The sequence below is a fragment of the Protopterus annectens genome, chromosome 4.part0 (assembly GCF_019279795.1).
Source record: "Protopterus annectens isolate FY-2018-M chromosome 4.part0, PAN1.0, whole genome shotgun sequence".
NCBI classification, from domain to species: domain Eukaryota; kingdom Metazoa; phylum Chordata; order Ceratodontiformes; family Protopteridae; genus Protopterus; species Protopterus annectens.
The window spans coordinates 1,204,820,940-1,204,826,939 of NC_056733.1; positions in this window are offsets into that span (position 1 = coordinate 1,204,820,940).

Here is a 6,000-nt window from a genome sequence, read left to right on the forward strand (position 1 = left end):
GACACATAACAATAGTACAACAACCTAGATGCATATGTGTGCACCGGCTGAAGCTAGTACTGTGTTGAGGCAGCTTTTGATATAACTACAGCAGTACATCTTATTGGGTACACAGCAGCCATCAATTACAGAGACTCTTTAATTAACATCAGCTAATGGTCAGCTGTCCTACCAAGAATATCCTGACATATATCCAGTTGCCTGCTACAGCAACAGCCATGGTTCACATAGAGCTGACGAATCTGCTAAGGGACCACATGTTTGAGATGTATCAGGCTGGAGAAGGTTACCCAAACATTTCCACAGCATTGCACATGCCATAGAACACAGCACAGACAGTCATCAAAAGGTGGTGAAAATATGGAGCTACAGTGACATTGTGAAGGAGTGGACATCTTGCCAAAGTCTATGAGAATACAAGACCAAAACTGACCAGGGAAGCTGCCAGGAGCCCTTCAGCAACACTAAAGGAGTAGCAGGAATCCCCAGCAAGTACTGGGTGTGTACTACATGTCACAACAACCTTCCATGGTCTCCATATGTCCTGCCTCTAAGGTTGGTTTAGAAGATGGCAGAAGTTCATCTCACCAAACAATATCTAGGCCTGGTGAAAACCTGAAAACAATACATCAGGTCTCCAAAAAGCAAGTGTGAAATGTGTTATGGTAATATGTGACCACAGTTGTACTCATTGGCCATAATTCTGACAGATGTGTTTGGTACAATATCACCACTGCACATCACCACAACACCACCCCGACAGTGAAGCATGGGGATGGCTGTGTCCTGCTTTGGGGTTGCTGTAGACAAGCTGGAATTGGGGTTGTGGTCAAGGTAGAGGAGATTATGAACAGTTCCAAACACTGGTCCCTTGTGGCTCCAAAACATTCTGATGTCTGCTACATAGATGTGGGTGGTGAGGAATTCCACCTTTCCACACAACAATGGCCCAAACCATACATCCATATCAACAAAAGAATAGCTTCACCAAAACACATGCAATGTTCTGCACTGGCTGAGTCAGAGCCCACACCTACATCTAACATGATATATGTAAGGTGACCTGAAGAGAGCAGTGCATAGGGGATGCCCTTGCAATCAAACATAGTTGGAGGTGTTTTGCAAGGGAGAGAGTGCAAACATTGGCAGGTCAAGATGTGCTATGCTGATAGACACCTTCCCAAGAGGACTGCATGTGTGATTAAATCAGAAGTTGCTTTAACAGAGTACTACTTTAAGGTTGTGCATGCTCATGCAACCAACCTATTGTACCTATTTCAGTTGTGTGTGTGTGTGTGTGTGTGTGTGTGTGTGTGTGTGTGTGTGTGTGTGTGTGTGTGTGTGTGTGTGTGTGTGTGTGTGTGTGTGTGTGTGTGTGTGTGTGTGTGTGTGTGTGTGTGTGTGTGTGTGTGTGTGTGTGTGTGTGTGTGTGTGTGTGTACCAGTAAACCTTATAGTGCCAGTAGTAATTTGCATATGTTGTTTTTCCCTCACAGGTGGACATGGTGGCTGCTGTCCCTCCCACTCTGATACTGATGTCAGTGCTGGTGAGGTCCCAGATAGGCAGGGGTGCTCAGAGGAGGATTGCACCCCATCAAATCCCTGTTGCAAGTGCCACAGCAGCAGTCACAAGATGCATGTTTCAGGCTGTCATATGGGCACAGGCACGTAATGAACATAATACCAGACATATACGCAGGGTCATGAATGAGCAAGTCCCTGGTGTCTGTGGCAATATGAACTCACTGCAGCCATCTGTGAGCATACTGGGGTCATGGATAGATGGTGTGGGGAGACCTTGGCATTCCTAGTCCAATGAATATCTGTGCCTAAGCATTTGGTGGACACTGGCCAGCAGTCAAGTGGCTATAGGGCAGCTCCACGATCAGCTGAGGGTCTATGTGGCCATGCACCATCACATTCCCATGCTGGCAGTACCACCAGCACTACTGAAGGGGGTGTGCTGTCCACACCAAGATGCAACAGACGATGGGCACGTGATCCTGGCTGGTACCAGTAGGGACATGGATCCAACAGGCAGCAGTCAGCAAGAGGGAGAAGTACTGCATCTGGTCTCAGCCCTGGTGGTGCCGTTGATACCCTTGGCAGGCCCAGTTCCCATATCTGTGGCTAGAGATGGTGAACTATACACCCTGCCATGTACGGCCCACAGCTGTCCAAAATTCCCCTGGTTAGGATGCCCACATGGCATGACTGTGCGCATATAAACACACACATGTCACCATCAGAAAAGTCACCTACACACACCCACACACACACACACACACACACACACACACACACACACACACACACACACTCACACACACACCACCCCTTTACTGCGCATTTAATGAACACCCCCACCAAACACATACACATGATGTCAACCGTGTGGACCAGCCTAGGCTTCAGGCAAACCCACACAATACCCTGTGCATATGATGATAACTGTGCCACATCCATGCCATCCATACCATCATTGCAGGGACATGCTTATATGGGTCTGATGCACAAGGTGACTTTAGTACAGTGTAGCTATTTAACGCTGTGTAAGCTGCTGTCATCTGGCATTTGTAATGGGTACACATCAGAGTGTGTGTGTACCTTTTCCGCCATGATGTATTATTGGTGTTAGTAACACTAAGTGAATGTGTTCTTACATGCTGTATTCTGTTTGTGTTCCAGGTGTCTGTGTGTCAGCAGGATGTGGCCCTGCATACTTCACCAACAAGAGAGGTATGGCAGTGTAGTAACACATCAACCACGTCATTGTCAGGGTACATCTGTATCTGCACTGATTATGCGGTTATTGCAGGTGACACAGAACTACTAGTGTGATGAGTGTTACAAGGTACCTCTAAGGTGAATAACATCATGTGGCCTTGTGGGGTATGGCAATGGTGGCTGTACTGGATGTGTGAGTACTCATAATAGTGTCACATACAAGTCTACACACTCACAACCACTGCTATACACACCAATGTGCTCACACACACACACACACACACACACACACACACACACACACACACACACACACACACGCACACATTTGCCAGTACTGACATTAGCAGACCAACTTATCTTGTTATTCATACCATACTATTCCATACTGTTGTGCAGGTCTTATAGGTCTGAAGAGTGTCTACAGATACCACTACTGTTGATGTGAACAGCGGACCTCTTACAGTAGACTTAGGAATGTGTACCGTGTGTACCATTGCATAAAATATGAATCCATGCCCATCCAATAGATGTCATTTGTGCACAAACACAAGATACCCTTCTCTCACGCACATCTGCCAGGACATGGAGTAGAATCCCTACTTAGCTATTTCTTCTTACTACATTGTTACACATTTTTTGCATGTACCACAGAGGTTAGGGGGTGCCACTTGTCCAAAGGTACTTCTAAAATCAGGGACATCACCAGGCCTTGCAAATTATGACAATGGTTGATGTACTGGGTGAGAGAGGCCACAAAGTACTGTAACCTACACATATACACACTTACGCACAATAATACACACACACATTTGCCAGGACTCATATTAGAACCCCTAGCTATGTGGCTATTGGTATTAGAGTGTTATGCAGTTACCAGGGTGGGAGGTTGGCATAATGTTTAAGGCTTAAAATGGCCCAAAGGGCAGTTAGCCTAGTATGAAGCTATGAACCTATGAACCGCATTCACCAAAGAGCTTATAGGTTGTGGAGTATCCCAAGGTACCTATATAGTAAATAACATCTACAGCACTTGTAAGGTATGGCATTGGTAGTTGTACTGGGTGAGGCAGGCCATCAACTACTTTCACCCACATGTTTACACACTCACAAACACTTTCAGACACACTAATGCACACACACACACACACACACATTTGACAGTACTGAGATCCATGGGTTCAATGAGTCATAGGTGTGTACATGGCAAATGACCAATGAGGCTTTACAAGGCTAGCCCATGGGAATACACTGGCATCACGCCACCTGACAATACTCCCCAGTGTGTCTACTGAGTATAGTCACTGGCGTGATCCCCAGGGTGGGTATTCTATTCCCCATCCACTCCTTTTGATTTCTCTTGAAGACGGACAGTGATGTGTTTGGCTTGACATGTATGTGGCATCTATTCCACAGCGTGGCCAGTCTCTGGGTTGTGAACCTGTACCTCCAGCATTTCCTGTTGATTGTGAGGATGGGGTTGAGGTATCTGGGGCATGTTGTGTGGACAGATTGGTTTCCTCAGATGTAGCATTCCTGACAGGGTTGGGTCTGACATGGCTGTGTATGTCAGGCAGAAATCGCACCTAAGTAGTCAATATGAGACAGAGATTCATTGCAGTTGTTGAGTCTGTCCGTATGGAGTGTGTAGTACACAAGATTCTCTTTGTGAGGTACATTTGCAACCTCTCCTCTTGTTGCTGGTGTCCAGTGGGGTACATGGCAAATGGGCCATAGTACACATTGATTAGCCTACTGAGGGGTGTTTACAGGGAAACACTGTCCTTTCACTTCCCAGATTCAACACACTGAGTCAGGGGAAGTGACACATGGAAGGACTTTCGGAAGACAGTGGCACTGTGGTGGTCATCGGAGAGCTCACTGTAAACCTGTGTTCTCAGTTCCATTATACCAACATCAGTGTTCAGTGGACTACCATCAATGTATTACTTTATGGGAACCATGTCGTACCTGAAGGGGATGGCGGGACATCATCTGGCATTGAACCTATGTCCAGGGTTCTGACAACAGTCATAGGACTCAGACAGGCCTTTGTGAAGGATGTCAACCTCACGTGGGGGGGGGGTAATAATAGCACCCACCTTGTATCATCTCCAGACATAACCTTTGTATCGGACTGGGCCTCAGAGGTGTGGATCCCAAACATGAGGAAACCCAGGTTCACAACATGTGGGACTCCATTCATGACTGTTCAGCAGCCTGACATGGAGTTGGTGCTTTCACACTGTGGGCTCTATCTGTGAGCCGGTTTGAAGGCCACCTACTGATGTAGGTGTGGCTGCCTACCTGACTGTGTTTGTGTATGATTCTTGAGTGGGGAGTGATAGCCAAGGATTAGATGGGCAGCCTATCTTGTTATCTATTCCATACTGTCACATAGTTATTGCACATGGCACAATGCTTATACAGCTGCAGAGTGTCTACAGGTCCCTCTACAGTGGGTGACAACTGTGAGCCTTATAAAGTGGACACTGGGACATGTACTGGGTGGGTAACAGCAAAAGTAGCAAATCCCACCCCCCCAATGATATGGTTCTCACACAAATTCAACAAACCGCCCCCACAGACAAGATACTGTTCATCACACACACACATGCCCGGACTGAGATTAGAACTTCTACTTATCTATTTATTGCTACTACAGTGTTGCACATTTATCACACATGCCATGGAGCTTACAGTTTGAAGGTTGTCCAAAGTTACTTCTAAGGTGAAGAACATCACCAGCCCATGTAAAGTATAGCAATGGGTGATGTACTGGGTGAGAGAGGCCACAAAATACTTTAAATACACATTCACACACACACACACACATTTGCCAAAACTGGGATTAGAATTCCTACCTAACTATTCATTTGCACTATAGTATTATGCTGTTATCACACATGCCACAGAGCTTATGGGGCTGAGGCCTGAAAAAAGGGCCTTTTAGGTGACTGATATCTGCAGGACTGCTAAAGTAGGGGAAGGGGAAGTGTACTGGGTTTGAATGTACTATAGTATTACATTGTTATTACATGAACCACAGAGCTTATGGGGCTAAGGCCTGACAAAAGGGCCTTTTAAGGTGACTGATATCTGTAGGACTGCTAAAGTAGGGGAAGTGTACTGGGTTTGAATGCACCCAAAAGCTTTTACTTGTAAATGCGCACACACTTTAATATTTGCCAGGACTGAGATTAGGACTCCTACCTAACTAGTTATTTGTATTATACTGTTGCACAGTTATTGCACATGCCACAGAAATTATGGG